This window comes from Rhincodon typus, chromosome 6 (genome assembly GCF_021869965.1).
Source record: "Rhincodon typus isolate 14 chromosome 6, sRhiTyp1.1, whole genome shotgun sequence".
NCBI classification, from domain to species: Eukaryota; Metazoa; Chordata; class Chondrichthyes; order Orectolobiformes; family Rhincodontidae; genus Rhincodon; species Rhincodon typus.
The window spans coordinates 60,667,298-60,695,165 of NC_063337.1; the positions used below are offsets into that span (position 1 = coordinate 60,667,298).

The 27,868-nt window shown below is 41.7% G+C and overlaps 1 protein-coding gene across 3 annotated transcripts in view; it reads left to right on the forward strand.

The window, feature by feature from the left end:
* Positions 1 to 27,868, forward strand: part of fat3a (FAT atypical cadherin 3a) — a 689,153-nt gene that overhangs the window by 91,314 nt on the left and 569,971 nt on the right. For 2 of the 3 annotated variants that reach the window (XM_048598158.1, XM_048598163.1), the window contains exon 2: positions 27,012 to 27,090. The exons of the other annotated variant lie outside the window; for it this stretch is intronic. The gene's annotated coding sequence lies outside the window, so the exon portion shown is untranslated. The remainder of the gene's footprint in view (positions 1 to 27,011; positions 27,091 to 27,868) is intronic. 3 annotated transcript variants of the gene reach the window in all.

The window sequence follows — 27,868 nt, forward strand, 5'->3', positions numbered from 1 at the left end:
CCTCCCAGTCGCGAACCATTTCAACTCCCCCTCCCATTCCTCCGATGACATATCCATCCTGGGCCTCCTGCAGTGCCACAACAATGCCACCCGAAGGTTGCAGGAACAGCAACTCGTATTCCGCTTGGGAACCCTGCAGCCCAATGGTATCAATGTGGATTTCACAAGCTTCAAAATCCACCCCCCCGCCCCACCGCATCCCAAAACCAGCCCACCTCGTCCCCGCCTCCCTAACCTGTTCTTCCTCCCACCTATCCCCTCCTCCCACCTCAAGCCGCACCTCCATTTCCTACCTACTAACCTCATCCAGCCCCCTTGACCTGTCCATCTTCCCTGAACTGACCTATCCCCTCCCTACCTCCCCACCTACACTCTCTCCTTTACTGGCTCCATCCCCGCCTCTTTGACCTGTCTGTTTCCTCTCCACCTATCTTCTCCTTTTATCCATCTTCTATCCGCCTCCCCCTCTCTCCCTATTTATTTCAGGACCCCCTTCCCCTCCCCCATTTCTGAAGACGGGTCTAGGCCCGAAACGTCAGCCTTCCTACTCCTCTGATGCTGCTTGGCCTGCTGTGTTCATCCAGCTCTACACCTTGTTATCTCATTAAACCATTGTTTCCCAGACTATTGCTGACTTCATCTTCTCTGAAGATTTTCCCAACCATGACCTATAATGTCATGACCTCAAACTTGCACAACCTATTTACAGTCTTATTGATGATCTTCTATGTTTCAGTTGACGAAGGAAATGAGCCTAGCCTGTTCAAATTAGCATCAGAAGAGAACTCCCTCATTCCAGGTATCATTCTAGTAAACATCCTCTAAACCACCTCCAATGTATTTATATTCTTTCTTAAGTACGGAGACCAAAATTACATACAGTATTTGAGATGTCCTCTGTATAGCAAGTATAATGTTCAATTCCTCTCATAATAGTGGATAACATCTCATTAGCTGCCTTAATTGTGTTGTTATCATAGAGTAGAATCATAGGATCCCTACAGAGTGGAAACAGGCCTTTTGGCCGAATAAGTCCACACCATGCCTCCGAAGAGCATCTCATCTGTTCCCCTAACCCTGCAGTTCCGATGTCTAACCCACCTAATGTAAGCGTCCCTGGGCATTATGGGCAATTTAGCATGGCCTGCTACATCATGTGCATCACCTAGCCTGCACATCTTTGGACTGTGGGAGGAAACCGGAGCACCTGGAGGAAACCCATGCAGACATGGGAGAATGTGCAGACTCCACACAGACAGTTGCCCGAGGCTGGAATTGAACCTGGGTCCCTGGCATTGTGAGGCAGCGGTGCTAATCACTGAGCCACCATGCTGCCCCGGTTCACTGTTCCACCTCCCTCCCTCCTTGAATACAGAAGTTTATATATACAACTTTCCAGTCTGATAGAAACTACAGAACCTAATGAATTATAGAAAATTAACGCCAACCCATCCACGAACACATTAACCATTTTAAGACCCTAGAATGAGCACCCAGGGAAACCGTGGCTTTACAGCTCTTTCAGTTTGTTTAGTACTTCTTCCCTGGTGATTTGCAATTTCACCAAGTTCTGAATGCATGTACCAAAGTATATATTTGAAGTAAATACTCTTCCTTTCACTTTCAGATTTTTCAACTATTATTGGGATTTTTTGTGTCCTTAATTGTGAAAACAGTAGTAAAATATTTGTTAATTCTATTGCCATTTTCTTTATTATGCACCTTCGGTTTTCATTCTCAGTCTAAAGGACCATCATTTACTTTTCTTTTTAATTTCCTTTTAAATACCTGCAGAAACTTCTGCTATCTGTTTTTATATTTCTGACCAGCTTCTCATTCTAATTTATTTCTCCTGGTTAACTTTTTAGTAGTTCTCTTCCGTTTTTTAAAACTCTGATCAATCATTTAACCTGCTACGCATCTTTGCATTACAATATACATGTACTTTAAGTTTGATGCTTTCTCTAACTTTTGCTAACCATAGAAAGTGGATCCTTCCCTTGGAATTTATCTTTGTAGCAAAATTGCACTAATTCTGAGTATTTTGACCTATTCCCTTAAATGTCTGCCACTGTTTCTCTACTGATCTGTCCCCTTAGCCCAGTATCCAAGTTTGTTTCAGCTTAGCTTTCATGCCTGTGCAGTTTCCCCTATCTAAGTTTAAAAATACTAGTCTTTTTTCCTTTTCAAACTCCATGTATAATGCAATCATCTCATGGTCGCAGCAGCCTAGAATTACATTTACTTTGAGCTTTTTAATTCATCTTGGATCATTGCATTGCAGAAGAAATTTGTAAGGATGTTACCAGGACTCGAGGGACTGAGTTATAAGGAGAGGTTGGACAAGCTAGATGATTTTTCTTTAGAGTGTAGGAGACTAAGGGGGAATCTTTTTGAAGTGTATAAGACTGAGAGGTATGGACAGGGTGAACACACTCAGTCTTTTTCCCAGGGTTGGGGAATCGAGGACTAGAAGGCATCAGTTTAAGGTAAGAGGGGAAAGAATAAATGGGAACCTGAAGGGCAATTTTTTCTTGCACGGAGGGTCATCTGCATATGGAATGAGCTGCCAGCAGAAGTGATTGAGGTGGGTACGTTGTCCAACTGCCTTTCGGATGTTGTTAAATACATTGATAGGAAAGGTACAGTAGGATATGGGCCAAGTGCAGGGAAATGTGGTTAGTGTGGATGGATATTTCAGTCAGCATGGACCAGTTTGGGCTGAAGGGCCTGTCTCCATGCTTTAGGACTCTCTGACTATGATTTATGTACTGTGAAGTCTATTAGAACCTTCTCTCTGGTTGTAGAAAGTGCTATACTAAGAAACTATCTCAAACATTCTCTGAACTCCTCATCCAGGCTAAAACTGACAGTCATACTTTTCTAGATTTTATGTAGATCAAAATCACGCATGATTATTGCCATACCTTTATTGTAAGCATCCAGTACTACTAATATTCTGCCTCTGATTACCATTTAGAGAGTCTGTAGACTGCTCCCACTGTGGCTTCTTTCACCTACCCTTTCCTCCTCTCCATCAGTGATTTGATTTTATGTCCTGTTCTCCTCCAAAGTTTATCTCTAATTTTTGAACCAATGGCAACTTTGATTAACAATGCTATCCTCTCTGATTCGTCTAGCTTCCTATTCTTGAATATCTAATAATGCTCAGTACTCTGGATTCAGTCCTTGCCCTCTTGCAGCCACAGCTCTAATTGCATCTCAGATCATATTTATATACCTTAGTGTGTGCTTTCAATATGCTGCACATGTTCTGATGTAGATACAAATGTAGATTCAATGATACCACCTCCACTTTGCCCAGTACGTCTCCAATGCTCATGAATCTGAACCCACTTGTCCAATACCTGTCTGAGCCATATATTCATCTCTCTAATCCCTGTACCCTATGCCAACTTGCAAGTGGCTCAAGTAATAATTCAAGGATAAAAGCCTGTGAGTTTTTGCATTATAATTAGTGCCTAATTCCTCAAACTGTCTATGCAGAACCCCCTTTTCCTATTCCTATACATGCTATCTGTACCTGCATGGATCATGACCATTGGATTTCCTTTCTTCCATTGCAAAGTACTTTTGAGCACTGAGAAAATTTCCTGATCCCTCGCACCAGGCAGGCAGCACAGTTGTCTAGACTCATGTTCTTGGCTGCAGATGATAACGTCAATCCTCCTTACTATACTTTTCCCTACCACTACTGTATTCCTTGTTGCTCCCCCCTATTTTAATGGCTTCCTATACCATGGTGCTTCAGTCAATTTGACTATCTTGCCCCACTGTCATCCAAACAGGCTGAGAACCTCAAACATATTGGTTGATTGCAAAGGCAGATCCTCCTGCGCTCACCTATCTCACTCTTGCTCTCTAGGTCCCCTAACCTGCCTCACTTGTAGTCACACCTGCTCACCCTGCCTACTTACAAGCCAGAATATCCAATCCTAAGTGGTGTGACTGTCTGTCCTCGATCAAAGCATCCAGGTACGTTTTCCCCCTCCCTGATGCATCAGTGTTTGTGGTTCAGCCTCCAGTTTATAAACTGAGCTGAAGCTGCTTGATCTTCAAACACTTAATTGCAGACCTGCTTACCTTGGATCGTGTTGGTATCCAAAACTCACCAGATGCTCTCACCTGGACTCATCAACTCATCACCTGTCTGTCATGAGTTTGTTGATAATATTCACTTATTTATGTTGTGTTTGTACATAGTATACAAATTGGTGATAAGTTTTAACAAATTTTATTAACTTTAATAGAAAAGACCTTCACCGCTTACTAGAAACTACCCAAACAGCTAGCTAGATATTTCCATCTTTCCAAGATGGTGGCAGAGTAGGATCCTGAATCAGAGCTCATCTGCTCCGCCTGGTTCTTAGCTTTTTTTCCCCTCTCTCTGTATTTTTTTTTTTCTTTTTGCCTCCCATCCTTGTTGGCATGTGATGTCCAGGGTGCAAGCCAGCACGGACTCCCGAGTGCAGTGTGAACTCAAACTCCTGGCGTGATCTGGGTTGGAAGGACAGTTATTCTGGACTCCTGTTTCTCTATTTTGCTAGTAATTTTCCCCCTTAAGAATTTGCACTTAAGAACCTGTGCCTAGGTACCTTGGTACATAAGATGGTGACATATGTGGTGACTTGTAAACTTTTCACTGTACTTATGTGACAATAAGTTAATTCTGATATGAATATTTTTAAACAACCTGTTCAGATATATTATGACGCACATCTGGAGCAAGTGGGAACACAGACCAGGTGGCCCAGAGGTAGGGACACTACCACTGCACCAGAAGAGATCTGTATCTCCATTCTCTATAGTCATTTTTTTTAAATCAACCAGCTGTGACACACTTGGTGCAGGCAGTATTTAGAGTCATAGAGATGCACAGCACAGAAACAGACCCTTCAGTCCAACTCATCCATTTTGACCAGATATCCTAAAAACTAAATCTGCATTTGGCCAATATCCTCCTCAACCCTTCCTATCCATGTACCCATCCAGATGCCTTTTAAATGTTGTAATTATACCAGCCTCCACCATTTCCTCTGGCAGCTCATTCCATACATGCACCACCCTCTGCATGGAAAAGCTTGCACTTAAGTCCCTTTTAAATCTTTCCCCTGTCACCTTAAACCTATGCCCTCTAGTTTTGAATTCCTCCCATCCTGGGTAAAAAAACCTTGTCTATTTACCCTATCCATGCCCCTCATGATCTTATAAACCTCTATAAGGTCACCCCCAGCCTCTGTTGCTCCAGGGAAAATAGCACCAGCCTATTCATCCTCTTCCTATAGTTCAAATCCTCCAACCCCGGCAAGATCCTTCAACCCAGTCTTTCTAGCTCAGATGTAAGGAAATTATCACTGCACCACTTGAGTCCCATATCATTCTCAGTAGAATGAGAACCCATTGCAATCAGCTGCAGTGCTCTTTCTCTAATTGTTTGACCTGGGGTCCTTTTTGCTTTCCTGCCCCTCTAGGTGATGCTGACTGTCTGTCTGGCTTGGTGTTTCCTCTTTCCTCCCTTCTATTGCTTTTTCACATTCTTTTCCAGCATTTCCAAAAAAATGACAAATAGGACTACCCTGATAGAAAAATCACTTTTTTTGCTTTTGTTTGCTCCTTGGAATTTATTTTCGCCTTCTCAATATTTCTCTTCTTTCCCTTGTCTCGCCTCTTCCAACCTAGATCTACATCTATGCTTCTTCACAAAAATATCATACCCTCATCCAAGTTGTTTTCGTCATGAATGTTCAGCTCCTACAGACCTCTTTAGACCACTGAAGTGGGATTCAGACCTTCTGTTCCATCAATTGAGCGCATATAAAGGTTCATTGTCCAACATGTTCTTTTACACCAAGTGAACTTTCATTGAACAGCTTCTCCTTTCACACCTTTCACTTCTTCCAATAAAAGATGTTAAAATGAGAACCCATAAGGATCTATACCTGCCTTTTCATGGAATTCAGTGAGCATTCTTTGCCCCACTCTTGGGTCCACTGTCCCATCTCTCGCCCATACATTCATGACTGCATTTGTCCTTATTTCTGCTCTGAGCCTTAAATTACAAATTTCATCAGCCTTATTCCAACTTTCCACTCCTTCCATTTGACAAGGTCTCTTTGAGTCATTCTTTTTTGCCTAACTTTTCCATCTCCATTTGTAGGAAAAAGTTGTCAGTTGACGTTCACAAATCATTTTGTTTATTTCATTAGATGTGAATCTTGCTGGTTATGCCACAGCTTTGAATCAGATCAGCCCACGTGTTGAAGGTACAGCACAGTGCTGCTGGGAGGGGTGATCCAGTGTTTAAACAGTGATAGTGAATAAACAGCGATGTAGTTCCAAGTCTCAATGATGTATGGCTTGAAGGGGTTTGTGTGGTGATGTTTCCCAGGCAGCTGTTGCTGAGGTCCTCCTTGGTGGTAAAGTTCACAGATTTATCAAAGAAGGCTTTGAGATCCTGCAGTACATTGTGTGTATGATGTATACTGCTGCTACTGTGCATACATCTGTGGTGGAATGTACAAATGTTTGAAGTGATGGTTTTTGGTGCCAATCAAATGGGCTGCTTTGTCCTAGGTGGTGTTGAGATCTTTGAGTGTTGTTGGAGCTGCACTCAACCATGTTTCCCCACCATGTGCTGTAGATCCAGTGTACTAGCTGTGTCCTTTGGGACTTAGCCATCTTAGTCAGTAATGGTGTTACAAATTTGTTTTTTTTTAATGATGGACATTGAAGACCAGATGACCCTCAATATGTCTTGAGTAGGCATTCAAAATGAGTACTGATTTATTAACAGAAAGGGGGAGAAGTGTGGGAGTTGGTAACCTGCATGAGATTTCCTTGCCTACATCTGACCTGGTGCTAGGATACTTCATAGTGTCCAGGGTCAGTATTGAGGAGTCAGACTTCTTCAAAATTATGTAACACTGTATTGCTGTCCTACCGATGGGATAGCGCACAACTACTAGTAGTGATGTCCGGGGCAGTGTCTGTAATGTTAGAATCCTCACTGATTTTTCATTAGCTTTAGTTTGATTCTATCAATTTTTGGTTTGGACCTGAAGATGACTTGTGAATTTTATGAAACAGTTTGTTGGGAGGCACAATGGCTCAGTGGTTAGCACTACTGCCTCTCAGTGCCAGGAACCTGGGTTCGATTCCACCCTCAGGCAACTGTCTGAGTGGAGTTTGCACATTCTCCCCGTGTCTGCATGAGTTTCCTCCGGGTGCTCTGGTTTCTTCCCACAGTCCGAAGATGTGCAGGGTAGGTGGATTGGCCATGCTAAATCACCCATAGTGCCTGGAGATGTGTGGGTTACATAGGTTATAGGATGATGGGTCTGGATGGGATGCTCTGAGGGTCAGTGTGAACTTGTTAGGCTGAAGGGCCTGTTTCCACACTGGGGATTCTATTATCTATGATCTAAAAGGAAAAGAACAGACAAAACAAGCTTCCGTTTATTTGTGAGGACAGGCCTAGAGACTAGTTACAGACTGAATTTTGATAAAAAGGTTTGCTACAGATAAGGCGACCCAAGGAAGAGTACTGTGGTTAAACAGATATCAGAAGTAGGCTATTAATGAGGCCAGAACCTAGGAATTGGTTCCAGCAAGTCTGGAAGATGCCTTCATGTTCAAGCAGATGGCAGATCACAAATGATGCCTTGGGGAATGGGGTGGAGTGGTGTGGGTGAAAACATCCAGTTTATTAGGGCAGGCTCATAATTGAAGTTGTTTTTGGAGCTATGTTTTCTGAGGACATGAGTTTGACTGCTGATGACACAGCATGAAGATTTGAAGGATCACTGTCTAATCTCCCACACCAGCTTCCAGAAGCCCAAAGAGTAGAAAGCTGAGTTGGATGTGTTATTACCTATCCAGGACCAAGTTTGCTCAATTAGTACAACGTCCTCAAACATTCATTCTGTCATCTTTCATTCCATTAAAATATTGTAGTGGTGATTTGCTTTACACTTTCCCAAGACCTTTTTTTTTAAAAAGGTATGAGTGTCAGAATGTATGCAGCGCTCAAAATGGGGCTTGACAATACAAGTTTGACGTAACTTCACCACCTTTGAATTCTATACCCCTCCGAAATAAAACCCAGTGCTATGTTAACGTTCTTAATTGCTTTGCTGACTTGCAGTTATATTTTCAATGATTTGTTCATCTCTACCCTGGATCTGTTTATTTTGATACACATCATTCAAGTTACTTGTTTCATAATCTGTGAGTGAAGTTCCTAACTATTTCTGCCAAAGTGCATCATCTTGCATTCATCCTAATGTTCATTTGCATAACTGCACTGTGCAGGATTTCTCAGGTTCTCTTATATTATCTTACAATGCATACATGTACTTGCATACCTTTTTATGAGCACCTTCCTCTCTGCTGGAAACTTCTGCTCTGCTCCACAGGAGATATGTGACAGCAAAATGATCATATTTTTATGACCGAGTGAGGACAGGTCAAACAGCTACCCTCTTGATAACTCACTTGGTTGGCTACAACAAAGATTTTCAATTCTTTTCACATAGTTATACCTTACTTGAATTAAAATGTAGTTCACACACGAACTGGAATCAAATAAAGAGCCAGTTACAAGTCTTGAGTAAAGTGAAATGAAGTACACTTTTATTACCTGCTAACCCCAAGACAAATAATAAAGCTACAACATTAAATTCACTCAAACATAGGTAGAAATGGTTAATCAGCTACAAAGTCTCTCCATAGGAAGATAACTTACTCTCCCTGACTATAAACGTCAATCAACCAATGGGTTTTGGGACAAGCTATTGAACTTCTAACCCCCTACTGGAGGTGGTTAGTAAATTCTGCTATCTTGGGTCAGTGGTGACAGAAGATCTGATTTGATGTAGTTTCAATATACACATAAGGATAGCATGTACCACGTTAGACAATTTGCAAAACTTTTTTCATAGAATCACTACAGCATGGAAACGGGCCCTTCGGCCCAACAAGTCCACACCGACCCTCAGAGTATTCCCGTAGAATAGAGTAGAATCGAACCTGAGTCCCTGGCGGTGTGAGGCAGCAGTGCTAACCACTGAGCCAATGTGCCGCCCCAACTTGTATTGGATAGTATTGATCTGACCCTCCGAACTAAGCTGTTGGTTTATAAGGCCTATGTTCTCAGCCTTCCTATGAATCCTTACTAACTTTCAACTTGATCCATGTAGATATATCTAGCTTACTGCTGGTAACCTAATTTTTATTATTTTGTTCCTACAGCCACTGTTATCTGCTACATTGTGACTATACAGTCAACTATGTGTTGCCTTTCTAAATGGCAGACAGTTATATCATTATATCACTATCATAATATCATAGAATCACTACAGCATGGAAACAGGCCATTCAGCCCAACAAGTCCACACTGCCCGTCCAAAGAGCATCCCACCCAGACCCATCCTCATCCCCCTACCCTTTTCCTATAACCCTGCAATTCCCATATCTAATAATAGTTCTAAGTTGTAATAATGGACATAAAGCAAAGATTTTTTAACAAGTACACCCAGCAGGAGATCATGCTTCTTCTAAATGATTTGCTTTTAAAGTGCACGTCCTTTTTTCATTGCATATAAAGGCTATAACCCCATAATCATTAATGCTTCAACAGGGATTTATAGGCCATACGTTAGGCTGCACTGTGAAAATGACACTGAGTCAATTTTTACTTTGCTTTTAATCCTGTCAAAACTTAAATTAGGATAAAGATAACAGTGTGGAGCTGGAAAAACACAGCAGGTCCGACAGCATCAGAGGAGTAGGAAAGTTGACGTTTCGGGTCGGGACCCTTCTTCAGAAAAAATTTCCCAATGTATTCTGGAACTTTGACTCCATCTTTTTTTTTGCCAGGACCACTTTGTGTAAGTCAGCATAATTAACATTCTTGGGCGGGAGACACTTTGCAGCATGTTAGAACCGTATGTAAGGAGCAAGTAGCTGCCAGTGGGAGTGCAGGAGATGATTTCCTGATTCCTAAAATCAGGAAAAGACTTCCGAGATAGTAGGAACTGCAGATGCTGGAGAATCTGAGATAACAAGGCGTAGAGCTGGATGAACAAAGCAGGCCGAGCAGGAAGACTGATGTTTCGGGCCTAGACCCTTCTTCAGAAACCCATTTCTGAAGAAGGGTCTAGGCCCGAAACACCAGTCTTCCTGGTCCTCTGCTGCTTGGCCTGCTGTGTTCATCCAGCTCTACACCTTCTTTTCTCAGGAAAAGACTGTTTGATTTCTGCCTTTGGGAAGGTGGGTTTTGAATCTGATGCCTCCCCTAAAGAGGTGTCTTATGTGGGAAGCCTGGTTTGATTTGGAGGGCAATCCTGCTGTGACAAGAAGAATCACAAAGAATGCTACAAAGGCACTCATGTATTCTCTGAAGCTGTCCTCACCCACCTTCAGCTGACAGAGTTCCAGGGGCTGGGAAACTAAACCTACCAAGATCAAACCCAAGACTACCTGTCTTGTTGAAATGTTTAAATAGCTAACTAGTATCCTAGCAGAGGTTTGACCCTGTAGCTGCTAAACTTAAAAATGATTAGTGTTAATTGGAGATTTTGAGTGGATATCTGACATTCCAAGGAGCCGGATTCCAAACTGCAGACATTGTGCACCTCCCGGAAGTGGAAGATCTATCTGGAAAATTTGCTGTAGGAGGTGGGATTAGGTCATTCAAATTTGGTCTGTGATTGGCACCAGGATGGTGTGACTGTCGATGAGGTGTATGAAAACCCAGAGGTTGCATTTGAGGAGTCTTAGTCCCTGCAATTGTCTTACAACTTGAGATTGAGAGCAAGTACTGTGCACGGAGGATGAACAAAGTCACCACTGCATAATGTATAGAGAGCCATTAAAGCATGTGGAAGAAATGGGAACTTATTCATGTTCTCTGCAGCCACATGCATGAGACCTAAAGGCTATCTTGCTTGCCCAGTGCTAAAGTTAAGGAATCTCCCAGGCCTAGAGAGGAACCTGGAGAAGGGGGAGAGGGATTGATTATCATAGGCATTGGTACAAATGATGCTGAAAGAGTTGAAAGTTACGAGCTAAATTTTAATGCAGAATCTCCATGATAATCTATGTATTACTATCTGAGCAATGGTCCAATTGGCATAGGTGAATACTGTTAAGGAGTTAAATGTATGCCAAGATTGAGATGGGTGGAATGGATTTCTATTAAAGGTGCACTGGCATCTGTACTGGAGTAGAAAGGAGGTGTTCCAGTGGGATGGGCTTCTCTTGAACCATGCTGGGACCAAATTCCTGATAAATCGAGTAGCAAGGCTGTGGCATGCACTTTAAAATAACAAATGGAAGGAAATCGAAGTCTTATAAAGCAAAAACACGTGACAATATTGTTATTTAAATAGTTTCCCAACAATGAAAATAGAATGGGACAGGAAGAGACCATATACAAAGGTAGAAAAACGTAAGATTATAAATAAGATCAAAGAAAGAACAAGTGGGGAAAAAAAGACAAAATTAGTGGCTGTTTAGTTGGATGCATGCAGTATTCAAGACAGACTAAGTGAATAAGTGACACAGTTTAATGGATATAATCTTAGTGATTTCCATTCATAGAATCCCTACAGTGTGGAAACGGGCCACTTGGCCCAACAAGTCCACACTGCCCCTCCAAAGAGCACCCCACCAGATCCATCCACCTACCCTATCCCTGTAACCCTGCATTTCTCATGGCTAACTCACCTAACTTACACATCCCTAAACACGATGGGTAATCTAGCATGACCAATCCACCTAACCTGCACATCTTATGGAGATGTGGTTACAAATAAATCAAAGCTAGAATCTAAATAGTCAAATACATTTAATTATCAAGTAGACAGGCAGCAAGGAGAAGGTGGTACGGTACCTTTTGTTAGCACAGGATGAAATATTTAAGATGTCAAAAAATCACATGGAAGATATAGAATTCATATGTGATGGTGTTAAGAAATAACTGTGGAGAAAAAGACCCTGGTTGCTTTAGTCTATACGCTTTTAACAGTAAGAAAGAGAGGATATATCAGGAGATATTGAGGGTGTATACATAAGCAGAATACTGGTCATGGGTGATTTTAAACACCACCTAGACTGGGAAAGTCAAATTGGCAGAAGTATCCACAAGAAAGAATGTGTCTTTGTAATAGTTTCCTTGAGCAATATATTGTGGATCCAACCAGGGGTCGGGCTATTTTTGATCTGGTTATGTGTAACGAGGCAGGTTTAATAAGTGCTTTGAGTAAAAGATACCCCTCGGAAACAGTGACCATAGCTCGGTGGAATTCAGCATTGAATGTGAAAGTGAGAAACCTGATTCTGAAACAACAGTGCTAAGCTTAAATAAGCATAACTTACAAATAAGTGAGGACAGAATTGACTGGAGTAGACTGGGAAAGAAGTTTAGCAATGAAGATGGTTGAGGATCAATGGCAGACATTTTTAAAAAAAAAAAAAATTTATGACTCAAAGTAAAGAGATTCCAATGAGGAGGAGGGATTTTAGGAAGAGGATAACTCCACTATGGTTAATTAGAGTATTTAAGGTTAACATCAAATTGAAGGAGATAAAATACAATACGGTAGGTCAGAGGATTGGGTAAGTGTTTAAAAAACAAAAAAGATGACCAAAGAAATTATAAAAAGGGAGAAATAATATTTGAGGTAGAGAGGTAGCAAGTGTTTGTTTTAAATACATAAAATGAGAGAGAAGGGCCAAAATGAAAATAGTCCCCTTTTTTAAAAAAAAAAAGAAGCTGAGGAAATAATGGGGAACTGGGAAAGGACAGAGGAATTGAATAAATGCATTGCATCAGTCTTTACAGTAGAAGGCACAAGTGGCATTCCAAAATACTAAATAATCAAAAGGCAGAATGGGGAGAAGAAACAAAGACAGTAACTGTCACTAGAGAAGTAGTAAGAAGAAAACTAATGGAGCAAAAAGCCAATAAATCCTCGGAACCTGGTGGCATGCATCCTAGAATATTAACGAAAGTAGCTACAGACATAGCGGATACACTGGTAATAATTTTCCAGGAATTCTTAATTTCTGGAAAAGTCCTAGAGGATGGGAAATTTGCCAATTGTAACACTTGTTTGTCCCCTTCCATTTACAAATTGGTAACTGGAGGCTGGTTAGCCTAACATCTGTCACTTGGAATATGTTATAGCCTTAAAGGATGTAATAGAGTATTTAGCAATATGTAATATAATCAAACCAAGTCAACATAGCTTCATGAAGGAGAAATCATTCCCTATAAATTAACTAGGACTTGTTGAAGAACTAGCAAGTAGGATAGATAAAGGGAAGCTGTGAATACAATACATTTGGTTCTCCAAAGGTATTTAAAAAGACCCCACATGTTAGGCTCTTCAGTAAGACAAAAGTCTGTGGTGTTGGGTTAGTATATTGGCATGAATGGAGAATCAGCTAACTAATAGACACATTTGGGCAAAGGGGGCATCTTCAAGATGGCAACCTGTAGCCAGTGAAATGCTACAGGGTTCAGTGTTGGGTCCACAATTATTAACAAATGTTATTGATTTTGGAGGGGGAAGTGAATATAGTATAGTCAAGTTTGCAGATGACACAAAAAGACTTACAAAGATAAGTGGTGAGGTTGATACAGAGTCTGCAGACATGTTAAGCAAGTGAGAAAAAACTTGGCAGATGAAAGATAATGTAGAAAAAGGTTTGAGATTGAGCACTTTGGTGGGAAGGATAAAGGAGCTGAATGTTAGTCAAAAGGGGAAAGACTATATTATTTGAGAGTCCTTGTGCTTAAATCACAAAGTTAGCATCCAAGTTCAGTGGGCAATAGGGAAGGCAAATGTCATGTTGGTTTTTATTTCAAAAGGATTAGAGTATAAAAGTAGATTTTTGATTTTGTATACTACTACAAATATATACAAAGCATTAGAAAACTGAACAGTTTTTTGGCCCCCTTATCCGAGGCAAGATATGCTGGCATTGGAAGCAGTCCAAAGAGTGTTCAGTAAGTTGGCTCTGGATGTGGAGGCATTGTTTTGAGGAGAGATTCATCAGGTTAGACCTTAGTCATTGGAGTATGACTGTTATTGAAACATACAAGATTCTTCGTGGGCTTGACCTAGTGGTAGGTCCTGGAGGATTGTTTCTCCCATGGGGGAGAGGGTATGATGTCACAGTAAGGGTTCTCCCAGCTTATATAGAGATGAGGAGGTGTTTCTCCTCTGAGACTGGTTTATCTGAGGAATTTGCTCCTGCAGAAGGCTATAGAGTCTCAATCATTTTAGGTATGCAGTGCTAAGATGGACAGAATTTGAATTGGTAAAGAAATTATGGATGATGGGGAGAGGCAGGAAAGTAGAGCTGAGGATCATCAGACCAACCACAATCTCATTGAATGGTTGAGCAGAGTAGAAGGGCCAAATGACCTACTTCTGCTTCCACATTCTTTTTGTTTTGATTTGAAATTGAGGCATTGCTTAAGCCAGCATTTATTAGGGTGATGGATAAGTGATATTATTCTGGCCTGATGCATTCTTTTATAATAACAGTCAGAGAACAACCATCAATGGTTTCTCTTTCTTTGCCCTACACTGTCAAATTTGGTATTTCCCAAGCATCTATCCTAGGCTCCCTTGTATTTCTCACTTGCATTCTGCCCTCCGTGAAATCACCCAAAAAGCTTGTCCTGATGCTACGAGTGGAAAGGTTTCCGCTCTAATATTGCAAGCCTCAGCCCACCGCAGGAATATGTCTTGCTTCCCCAAGACAGCACCTCAAAATGGAGGTGCCCTCTCATTCTCCTTGCAGCTTAGCCCCAGCCCCGGACCTTTGTGGTGCTGTCAGAGACTCTAATTCAGCTGGATGTCCTCATTTGGAAAATTATATTGCAGCAATCCCTTATTTGAGACATAGAGGACTCCTCCCATATCATGAAAATCCTGACCAGGGTGTCAATTTGATTTATTGTTGTCACATACCAAGATAAGTAAAAAGTGGTGTTTTGTGTGCTCTACAAGCAGATTGTACCATACAAAATAGAATCGGGTAGCAGAATATAATGTTACAGCAGCAGAGAAGATGCAGAGAGAGAGATCAAGATTAACATTTTGAGAGGTCGATTCAAAAGTCTGATAAGTGGGAAAGATGCTGTTCTTGAATCTGTTCATGTGTATTCAAGCATTTTTATATCTTCTGCCTGATGGAAGAGAGTATAACCAAGGTGACAGGTGTCTTGGATTATGTTGATCTCACTGCCTCAGCAAAGCGAAGTATAGCTGGAGTTGATGGATGGAAGGCTGGTTTATGTGATGGACCAGGCTGTGTTCATGACTCTCTGTAGTTTCTTGTGGTCTTGGGAAGAGCAATTGCCATACCATGCTGTGATACATCCAGATAGAAAACATCCTATGGTGCATCTGTAAAAATTGGTAAGCGTCTTTGTGGACGTGCTGAATTTCCTTAGCATCCTGAGGAAGTAGAGGTGCTGTTGTGCTTTCTTGATCGTTGTGCTGATGTGGTGTGTGATGCAGCACTTTATTCTACCTCTGTATCAACTCTCAGTCACTCTAATGTCTCTAAATTTTGAAATTGTACGTTGGACTAGTTCAGATAAGGTCAATGGAGTTTTTATTACCCTGATTTGTGAAGGACAGGGCAAGACAGGCCAAACAGGAATGATTGGATTAGTCTAGAGATAGTGAAGGAGACTAGGGATGATATGCACAATAGATAGAGGTGGAAGTTGATGATCTTCAGTGACAACATGGATACAAAGCCCAAAACAGAATCAGGTAGGATACCAAAATTGCAAACAGCTATTCTGAACTTCCTTTTTTTAGATGGAGATGAAGGACATAACTCACTCCACTCTGCTCTGCTCCAACGTGAGTCTAAAAGTCTAAGCCCAAGTCTAAAAGCACCTTATACTGCACCAGTGTGACAATTTTCCACTCTTCACCTTAATTAACTTGTGATGTTGATAAGATTGACAATTGCTGGCTGTATCTTAGTTCATGTTCAATCATTGTAAAAGCTGTCCAACAATTGGTCCTTGTACGAAATGAAGGAAAATTTCCTCTCCTCTTTCAGAGCTGAATTTGAATAAAGATGTGCAAGCTGAAAGTAAAATGAAGAAACACTGCACTTTAAACAATCTGGAACAGAGAAATTGTGTGGATAGCAGGGCCTTCCAGTCTCTAAATGACTTGAGAGAAGTTCTACTCAATTTATGGATTTGGAGTAATATCAAGTCATTCCTGTAAGGGAGACAGTGACATTGTGATAACATCACAGGACTAGTAATCCAGAAACTCAGGCTAACGTTCTGGGCCTGTGTAGATGGTGTTATTTGAATTCAATAAAAATCTGGAATGAAAAGCTAGCCTATTAGAGATCATTGCTGATTGATTGATTGTTATAAAAACTCATCTGGATCACTAAATGCCCTTTAGGGAAGGAAATCTGCTGTCCTCATCTGGTTGACTCCAGATTCACAGCATTGTGGTTGACCTCTTAACTGCCTCCTTTGCGATAAATGCTGGTCGAACCAGGGATGTCCACATCTTGTGGATAAACAAAAATAAATTCTAAAATCTAGAGATTGTTCACACCGTTGTAGAACTTAGAATCCATCTTCTTGGGCACAGAAAATAGCAAGTTATTTGGTGGTGAATAAGAGAACTCTCTACAGGATATTTTTCTATTTTCTACAAGCAGAGAAATTTAGTTTTGTTCCTTAAGAGTTATGGAATCTTCCACAACAGAATTTTGAAACATCAGGATGAGGGAAGTGTCCTTGTATACTGTTCGCCAAAATGATTGTGGCAAGTTTCTGGAACTCTGACATATTTTCAGTCGAAGTTGTAGAAGCTATTTTATATGACAGAAATAAAACTTAATGTTAAGCAACTGGAAAGACATGACTGTGACACTAAGATATCTCCCCATCGACCACAGTGGTTCAAGAAAACGGCTCAATACCTCCTTTCATGGGTAATTAAGGATAAGCAATGAATGGTGGCTCTGCCAGTGTCATTTAACCCAGTGGGTAAATCATTAAAAAAGGAAGGACAATGTCACTGATGGCAATTTAATTTACAGTTGTAATACTTTACATATTTCATATCAGCAAAATTTGCAACAGTCAGTTGACATTTATTAGCTTCCACTTCTGTAGAAACAGACAACTACCAGCAATCATTTAGTTATCCATACTTGCGCATGGTGGCTCAGTGGTTAGCACTGCTGCCTCACAGTGCCAGGGACCTGGGTTTGATTCCACCCTCGGGACACTGTCTGTGTGGAGTTTGCACATTCTCCCCGTGTCTGCATGGGTTTCTTCAGTTTCGCTCCACAGTCCAAAGATGTGCAGGCTAGGTGGATTGGCCATACTAAATTGCACATAGTGCCCAGGGATGTTTAGGTTAGGTGGGTTAGACACGGGAAATGCAGGGATAGGGGAATGGGTCTTCGGAGGGGCGGTGTGTTGGGCTGAATGGCCTGTTTCCACACTGTAGGGATTCTTAAAAAAAAACTTCAGAGAGTTGGACCTGATTCCCGGAGCATTAATTCTATGGTCGGAACCAAAGGGAAGAGATTTTAGGCTTAAAAATCGTTGGAGGAAATCTCTGCTCATGCAATACTGCATGTCAGAGAAGCAATTGATAATTTAGGGATAGTTGAGGGATTGAGAAGGTAGAGTTGGGTGTTGTTTGTATGTCCATTAAAAACTGACAAGTTTCTAAGCTGTTTTCAAGGACATCTTGCAAATGCAAGAAAGAAGTGTGATGAGGCTAGATTGTTTTGAGAGACAGAGTTAACTGGCTATGCATTGTTAATAACAGAAACCTTTTTTGAGGGTGATCTTCCGAATGCAATTAGATAAGAATGGAACCAAGAGCAAAATGTTCTGTTTGGATTGTGGAGGAGCTAGTCAGTAGTATTGAAAGCTATAGATAGCTTGAGAAGGACCAGAAGCCTAATAAATCTTGCAACATTGTGGTTTTTATGGCTTATGAAGTCAGCATTATGTTTCATGAGGTGATGTGGGAAGAGTTGTCCTTCACATTTCTTCCTCCTTGACAGCAGTACCACGTTTTAAATTTGAGATATCAAATGTAAGGTCTAAAGTAAATATCAGAAGTACTGTCCTGTGTTTCACAAGCTTTTGGATAAATAAAACTATCCTGTACCAAATCTTTGCCACAACTTTTATCCTGTTCCTCTCTAATGAATCTCTTCTAACCGCTAACAACAACAAATATGTTATGGTTACTGATTTATGTAGTCTCCTCAATTTTCCCTCCCACGGGAGAGCCAAAACTGAACAGATTAAGGGTAGTATTGCTCTTCTGCAGTCTTGGTGTAGTGTTATTATGTTTAATAGTTTGGGTCTAGCAAATGTAAATTTTGTTAACAATGACTGCTGCCCACTACTTGTGAACTTCAATTATTCATAAATTAGTGCTCCATTATTTAATGGATGCTCTCGTATTATGTACTCTTGCCTAGATTCAAAACTGTATACCTTCAAATTTGGAATACTGCATTCAATTCTGGTCTCCCTGCTATAGGAAGAATGTTGTGAAACTTGAGAGGGTTGAGCTATAGGTTGAGGCTATTTCCCCTGGAGCGTCGGAGGCTGAGGGGTAATCTTATAGAGGATTATAAAATCATGAGGGGCATGGATAGGGTAAATAGCCAAGGTCTTTTCCCCAGGGTGGAGGAGGTCCAGAACTAGAGGGCATAGGTTTAAGGTGAGAGGTGAAGGATCCTTTTTAAATCTAAGAGGCAACTTTTTCACACAGACAGTGGTATGTTAATGGAATGAACTGCCAGAGGGAGTGGTGGTGGCTGGTACAATTACAACATTTTAAAAGGTATATGAATGGGAAGGGTTCAGAGGGATATGGGCCAAATACTAGCAATTGGGACTAGATTAATTTAGGATACCTGGTCAGCATGGACTGAAGGGTCTGATCTATGCTGTGCAGCTTTATGATTTATTAACTTATTCAAGTTAAGGGCATGTGCCCTTTAAACATGCAGAATTAGAATTCTCCTAATTTCTGTACAATCGACACAATTCTACAAAAATTTAATTTTGTGTTGTCTGTAAACTAGCAAATAGTTCTAATAATGCCAAGAGTGAATTGAACACTTCAGTTTCCACTCATGGCTTGTTTTTGATGACAGTTTGTCTGAGATTTTATATGCAGTGTAATATCTTATTTCCAACCTGTGCAGAGAAATTGTTCCAAATTGCTGCCAATTTGTTACTTTTATCAAAGCTTTTCTGTGAATCATCTGCTAAATTGGTCAGTTCCTCAGGGTTTTAATGATGAGGTTGTCAACATGCTCACCGAGCTGGTGGGTTTGGTTGCAAACAATTCACCACCCTGCTAGGTAACATCAGTGTGCCTTCGGTTTGCTGGGGTGGTTGGTATTACTTATGGTTTTGTTTCTCAGTGGTTTGTACACAGGGTCTAATTCAATGTGCTTGTTGGAGTTCTGGTTGGAATACCAGGCCTTCAGGAATTCCCTGGCATGTCTCTGTTTGCCTTGTGTAATTATGGATGTGTCGTCCCAGTCGAATTCATGCCCTCGTTGTCCATGTGTAGCGAGACCAGTGAGAATTGGTCGTGTCTCTTGGTGGCTAGTTGGTATTCATGTATCCGTATAGTCAATTTTCTTCATGAATATCAACTAGCCACCAAGAGACACGACCAATTCTCACTGGTCTTGCTACACACTGACAACGAGGGACATGAATTCAACTGGGACAACACATCCATAATCGCACAAGGCAAACAGAGACACGCCAAGGAATTCCTGGAGGCCTGCTATTCCAACCGGAACTCCTCCAACAAGCACATTGAATTACACCCTGTGTACAAACCACTGAGAAACAAAACTGGAAGTAATACCACCCCAGCAAACCGAAGCATAGCATATAAATAACAAGTGGGACGGAAAACCGATGCTTCACTGGAGGAGCGGTGACGAAACGTTTGCAACCAAACCCACCAGCTCGGCGAGCATGTGTACAACCTCAGCTACAAATCTTCTCAAACCTTAAGGGTTTTAATGATGTTGTTGAGGTAAGATCTTCATATCTGGAAACTGGGCTAGAATTTTCTAATAGCCACAAGCCCTCCCTAGGCAATCATAAGTCATGTCCTTTTATTATGCTTTTCATAAGTTTCCCTATAAGTGTTGTCAAAACAACAGACCTATAATTCCTAGGGTCTGATCTGAGGTTTTATGAACCTGCCTCCAGTCTGTAACTAAGGCCGGGAGGAGCTATTAAATATGTTGTCAGTAATTCCAACAATACACCTCCCTTTTCATTCAAAGCTCAGGTTTGGGAGATCTGGTGCAATTTAACTCAATCAGCATTAATGGCTTCATAACACTTAAGACCATTATAGCATTTAAAAGTAAAATCAATAACAAGGCTTGCATCTGGAATCATTAGCATCTTAAAGTAATCTTAAACAATAAAACAGTTGGAAGGCATTTAATTCTCACCTCAAATATCTCCTGCCCCTTGGGCCCAAAGTGTTCTTTAATTGTTTTTGTTTTTTAATGTTCTCTGATTTCTGATGTAACTTTTAAAAATTCCATCACTACTGCACCTATCCACAATCCAATATTTTGATATCTTTTGCTATTTTTATTGGTGACTGTAGTTGTCTTTGTTTGTATTTTTTTGATTGTCCTTATTTTGTACAATTATCCTGTTTTGTTTCTGGTGAAATGTTTAGCTTGAGATTATTTCTTGCACTGAAACTTTAAACTGAGCTTTACCGAATAAAGATTTAGAAATCTTCTAAAATGGGAGACGGCTTTTCAACCTGTCAAACCCGTGCTGGCACTTGAGGTCCTCCATTTTTTTTTTTTAGCTTCAGATACATATACAATACTTTTTTGAAAGCCACAGTTAAATGTGCCCTCACCACCTGTTGATTGTTTCAATGCCTCGAATAACAGCCTTCTCCTGGACTGGAGTATTACAGAATCAGAGTCATATAGACTCTTCAGTCCAACTTATCCACGCTGACCAGACATCCCAATCTGATCTAGTCCCATTTACCAACCTTTTGGTCCTTTTTATCCCTCTTATCCCTTTAATCCCTTCCTATTCATATACCCATCCAGATGCCTTTTTAAAATGTTGTAACTGTACCTACCTCCACCATGTCTCTGGCAGCTTGTTCCATACTTGCACCACCCTCTTTGAAAAAGATACCCCTCAGGTCCTTTTTAAATTATTCCCCTCTCACCTTAAACCTTTGCTGTCCTGTTTTGGACATCCCCACCCCATCCTAGGAGAAAGACCTTGCCTATTCACCCTATCCATGCCCCTCATGATTTTATAAACCAATGTAAGGTCAGCCTTATTCAGCCTCTCCCAAAAACTCAAACCCTCTGGTCCTGGCAACATCCTTGTAAATCTTTTCTGCACCCTCTCAAGTTTAACAATATCTTTCCCATGGAAGGCAGACCAGCATTGTATGCAGTATTCTAAAAGTAGCCTTATGAATATCTTGTACAGCTGCAACATGACATCGCAACTCCTATACTCAATGCTCTGACTAATGAAGGCAAGCATGTCAAACACCTTCTTCACCACCCTGTCTACCTGAAACTCCACTTTGAAGGAACTACAACCTGCACCCCTCAGTCTCTTTGGTCAGCAACGCTTTCCAGGACCTTACCATTAAGTGTATAAGTCCTGCCCTGGTTTGCCTTACCAAAATGCAACACCTTAAATTTATCCAAATTAAACTCCATCTACCACTCTTCGGCCCATTAGCTCATCTGATCAAGGTGCCATTGTACTCTGAGATAATAGTCTTTACTGTCCACTAAACCACCTATTTTGGTGGCGTCTGCAAACTTACTCACTCAACACCTCCTCCTTTATTTGCCTCCAAATCATTTACGTTAATGATGAAAAGGAGTGGACCCAGCATTATACTTGTGCACACAGCTGATCACAGACCTCCAGTTCAAAAAGCAACCTTCCCACCACCACCCTCTGTTGCCTACTAGCAAGCCAATTTTGTCTCCAGTTGGCTAGCTCCCCTGGATCCCATGTGATCTAACCTTACTAACCAGTTATCATGTGCATCCTTGTCAAAAGCTTTAAAGTCCATATGGACAACGTCTACCACTCCACCTTCATCAATCTTCTTCTTTGCGTTCTTTTTAAAGAGGTGACAATCAAGTTAGTAAGACAAGATTTCCCACACAGCCAATGTTGACTGTTCCTAATTAGGAATGCCTTTCCAAATACATGTAAATCCTGTCCCTCAGAATCCCCTGCAACAATTTACCCATCGCTGCCATAAGACTTGCTGATCTATAGTTCCCTGGCTTTTCCTTACAGCCTTTCTGAAATAATAGTATCACTTTACCCACCCACGAGTCTTCTGGCATCTCACCCATGGCTGTTGATACAAATATCTTAGCAAGAGGCCCAGCAATCTTTTCCCTAGCTTCCCACAAAGTTCTGGGAAGCACCTGATCCTGTCCTGGGAATTTATCTACCAATGTGTTTTAAGACTTCTTCTTCTGTAATATGAATTCTTTTCAACACATTGCTGTTTATTTCCCCAAATTCCTTAGCTTCCATGTCCTTCCACCCAGTAAATACTGATGTGAAACAATAATTTAGTATCTCACCTATCTCCTGTGGTTTCGCACATAGACACCCGTGTTGATCTTTAAGGCCCTATTCTGTCCCTAATTACTCTTTTTTGACCTAAATATATTTATAGAATCTCTTAGAAAATAGCTTTGGACTATCTATCTCATGACCCCCTTTTTTTTTTTTTGTCCTCCTGATTTCCCTCCTAATTATACTCCGACTGCCCTTGTACTCCTGTAGGAATTCACTTGATTCCAGTTGTCTATACTTGACATATGCTTCCTCCTTTTTCTTGGCCGGAGCCTTAATTTCTCTAGTTCTCTCGTCATCCAGTATTCTCAACACCACCTACTGGCCTTTGTCCTTCACACCTCGCATTAATTGGAATTTAAAGACCTCCCACTTCCCAACCATCCCTTTACCTGTGAATCACCTCCCATAACCAACTTTTGAAAGTTTCTGTCGAATACTGTCAAAATTGGCCTCATTCCAATTTAAATTTTTTTGATAATTTCAATCCTTTTCCATAACTATTTTAAAGCTTATAGAATTATGGTCTCTTGTCCCAAAGTGCTTCTGCAATGACACTTCAGTCACTTACCCTGCCTTATTTCCCAACAGAAGTTCAAGTAATGCCCCTTCTCTAGTGGATAGATCCACATTGGATAAGAGTTTTCTTGTGCACACTTCACAGATTCCGCCCTATCCACAAGCCCTTAACATTATGACAGTCCCAGTCTATGTTTGGAAAGTTAAAATTCCCCACCATTACAACCCTATTATTCTTACAGATATTTGGGAGCTCCTTACATATTTGCTTCTCAATTTCCTGCTAACAATTGGGGAGCTTATAACACAACCTCAGCGAGGTGATTTGGAGACAGTAAGGTCTGCAGATGCTGGAAGCTACAGTCAATAAATGTGGAGCTGGAAAAGCACAACAGATCAGAGGAGCAGGGAAATTGATGTTTTGGGCCAAAACATTTTGTCAGGACTGGGGAGGGAGAGGGGAGCCCAGATATAAATAGAGGGTGGAAGTGGGGAAGGCAGGAGGGTAGGTGGTACGGAGATAGGTGGATGCAGGTAGTGAGTTATGGTTGGTCAATGGGAAGAATGGAGCGGACAGTTGAGTAGGAAGATGGACAGGTTGGGAATGTTCAGGCTATGGGGCCGCAAGCTCCCAAGACAAAATATCAGGTGATGTTCCTCCAGTTTGTGTTTGGCCTCCAGTCTGACTGTGGAGGAGGCCAAGGATGAACATGTCACCAGGGGAGTGGGAGAGGGAGTTGGTGGATGGCAACTGGAAGGTTGAGTCGGTTTGTGCATCTCTGCTGGATTTGGAGGGATTGTATGGGAACTTGGACAGAGCTGAGAGGGGGAGGTGTAGGGTCAGGTGTAGCACCTCCTGCGGTTGCAGGGAAAGGTACTAGGTGTGGTGGAGGGCTTGGTTGGTTGATCTCCATCCCACCAATCTCCACCCAGTCCCACCCCGCTCCCTGTATTTGTCTAGTCTCCCCTCCCCCTCCCCAGCCTTTGACGAAGGGTTTTGGCCCAAAATGTTGACTTCCCTGCTCCTTGGATGCTGTCTGACCTGTTGTGCTTTTCCAGCTCCATCTTATTGACCCCAACAAGATGATCATCTCTTTTATTATTTCTCAGTTCTATCTATATAACTTAACTGAACAATCTCCCAACAATATTCTCCTTAAATACAAACGTAATTTTATCCCTATCCAAAAACGCCACTCGCCCTCCTTTCTTTCTTCTCTTTCTATAGCATCTATACCCAAGAACATTTAAGCTGCCAGTCCTATCCATCCCTGAGCCATGTTTCTGTAATTGCTATGATATCCCAGTCTCCTGTTTCCAACCATGCCCTGAGTTCATCTGCCTTACCTGTCAGGCAACGTTACATTGAAGTAAATGCAGTTTAATTTATCGGTCTTACCTTTGTTCTCTGCCAAGCTCTTGCCTACCTTGACAATTTGATTTGCTGCCCTTCCTACAGTACAGCCCCAGGCTTGACTAGTTTAAAGCCTCTTGAGTAGCACTAGCAAATCTCCCCTCCAGGATATTGGTCCCCTTCCAATTCATGTGGAACCCATCCCTCTGTAACAGGCAATTTCTATCACAGAATTATAGAATCCCTATAGCGTAGAAGTAGGCCATTCAGCCTATCACGTTCACACCAAACCTTCAAAGAGCATCCCATACTATCCTCATAACTTGTCATTTCCTGTGACTAATCCACCTGGCCTGCACATTTTTGGACTGAGAGGAAACGGCAGCTCCTGGAGCGCCCCACAGATACAGGGAGAATGAACAAACTCCACACACAGTCGTCCAAGGGTGAAATCGAACCTATGTCCCTGGTGCTGTGAGGCAGCAGTGCTAACCACCTGAGCCACTACCCCATCATGCCATACCCCTGAAGAGATCCAATTCGTTCAAAGGTGTGAATCCTTGCCCACTGCACAAGCTCCTCAACCACACATTTATCTGCTCTATCCTCCTATTCTTACTCTCACTAGCATATGGCACCTAATGTAGTCTGGATATTACTACCCTCCTGCCTAGTTTCTTGCATTCTCTCTGCAGAACCAACTCTTTCCCTACCGATGTCATTGGTACCAATTTGCGCAATGACCTCCTGCTGGTCAGTCACTGCTTTCAAAACATTCTGCACTCCTTCCGAGACATCCTTGACCCAAGCAGCAGGGAGGCAACAGACCATCCTGATGTCTCGCTGATGGCCACAGAAATGTCTGTCTGTGCGCAGAGTAGAGTCACCTATTACAATCGACCACTTGTAACCTGATATGTCCCACATTATTGTAGAGCCAATCACTGAACCAGAAACCTGACTGACCAGTGCTATACAGCACTGAGGCCATCACTCCCACCCCTGCCCCTGTATCAAAATCACCTTACCTGTTAGGCTTCTTGCATTGAAATAAATGCAGTTTAATTTTATCAGCCCTACCTTGTTCTCTGCTTTTGTTCTTGCATGCCTTGACTGTTTATTTGACTTGCTCCTTTTCCCAACTGTACCAGTCTCCAGACTGATCTCTTTCCTCACTGTCCCTGGGTCTTTTCCCCACCACCCCTGTCCCTTACTAGTTTAAATTCTCAGCAGGTCAAGCAAATCTCCGCACCAGTATCTTTTAGGTTCCTTCCAATTCAGGTGCCATCTGTCTTTCTTATACAGGTCACTTCTTCTACTCCAGAAGAGATTCCAATGATCCAAAAATGTGAATCTGTCTCCCCTGCACCAGCTGTTCAGTCATGCATTCATCTGCTCATCCTCCTATTCCTGCCCTCACTAGCTTGTGGCACGGGGAGTAATCCAGATATTGCTACCCTTGAGGACCTCTATTTGAAATTCCTGCCGAGCTTCCTATATCCTCTCCTCAATCTCAACCTTTTCCGATGTTGTTAGTTCCAATATGTACGACGACTTCCTGCTGGTCCCGCTCCCCTTTTAGAATATTCTGCAACCCTTCTGAGATAGCCTTGATCCAGGCTCCAGGGAGGCAACACACCATTTTGTTTTCTCACTGTCGGGTGCAGAAGCACATGTCTGTGCCTCTGACTATCATAATCGATCGCTTGGAATCTGACATACCCATTGTTACAGTCGAGCTAGCCTCGGTACCAGAAACCTGGCTGTCCGTGCTACATTCCCCTGAGTGTCCATCACCCCCTATATTTTCTAAAGCAGCATACTTGTTTGAGATGGGGATAGCCACAGGAGACTCCTGCGTGACCTGCCTCCCCCCCCTCCCTTTTCTGGCGGTAACCCATCTACCTGACTGTATCTGCAGTTTTTCTACCTTCCTGCAACTGCCATCTGTCTCATCCCCTAGCTCCTGTAATTCCTCATTGCTTCTAACTGGATTTCCAACCTGATCCACGCAATCTGATTGGATTCACTACCAAACACACTTCCTGCAGCCATAAATCATCAGTAATATGGAAACTCTCCCTAATCTCCCACATTTGACGGGCGTCCTCCTCGATTGAGACTAACCTGGCCAATTTGAAACTAAATCAGTGATTCATTAATAACCATATTCATTACCAACATTATGTGAAATAGACACCAGTAAAGATACACACACAACAGTAACTGGGCTCTTGTGGTACAATGGTGGTGTCCTTACCTTGGCCAGAATGCCTGGATTGAAGTTTCATGTGTGCCATAAATGTCTGTGTGTCTGGATGGATTAATTCAATATATTTAAGTAAGTATAAACAAAGTAAAACACATTAAGCAACTGGCCTCTTTAAAAATGCTCACTGATAGGTTTGTTTTTTTTTCATAAAGATAAAAATACCTTCATGGGCAACAAGAGATTTTGCTATGGATGCTGGAAAGGGGCAGAGGATGATAAACAGAGCACAAGGTAAATGTGACCAACGATATAATTATTTAATGGGCTAGGTGAGATATGGCCAGGCTGGGCATATAAATGCAGGCGTTAGTTGAACCATTTTCAATATGCAGCAGAAATTCAATAATGACTGTTTGCACCACTGCAGATCACATTACAAAGTGGTTTCTATCATACACTTCTTTTGATGATGGGTAAGTATTATTTCTAATTGTTATAAACGTTACCAAGAATGCCAATAGATCCTGTCAAAATGCCAAGGTGTAGCCCTGGTCTGCTCAACTAGAGCTGTGTTACAGGCAAATTCTGGACAGCATTCTGACCCAAAGGGTTAATTTTGAGAGGCCTTTTCACTTTAGCCTTTGTTGGGATTGGTACAGGGTCAATTCTATACGTGCTCTTTTTCCACATAGGTACTTGAATATTATTTGCAGTCGGGGTTACCCAGTAATCTGCCAGTGGTACCTCTAAAAGAGAGTGCATGGTAACAAAGGTACATAAACAGTCAGTATGTGGACATTAACTGCTCTAAAACAGTAGATAAAATGCCATCACTTTCATTGTATCTTCCAGCCTGTACATATTCTATAGTGTGATGCAGAAAAAGAAAATGATTCTTACATGACCTGGAAAGCCCTTGTGATATACAGTTGAAACAAATGGTCCCTTCACTAATACAGTTTATGTAAAACAGATGGCTGACTATCTTTCCAGGTGTTCACCAATCAGATGGTTCACCTCAGTGATAGCTTCCCTGCTGATTGTGAATAGCCTCTGCCAAGATGCTACT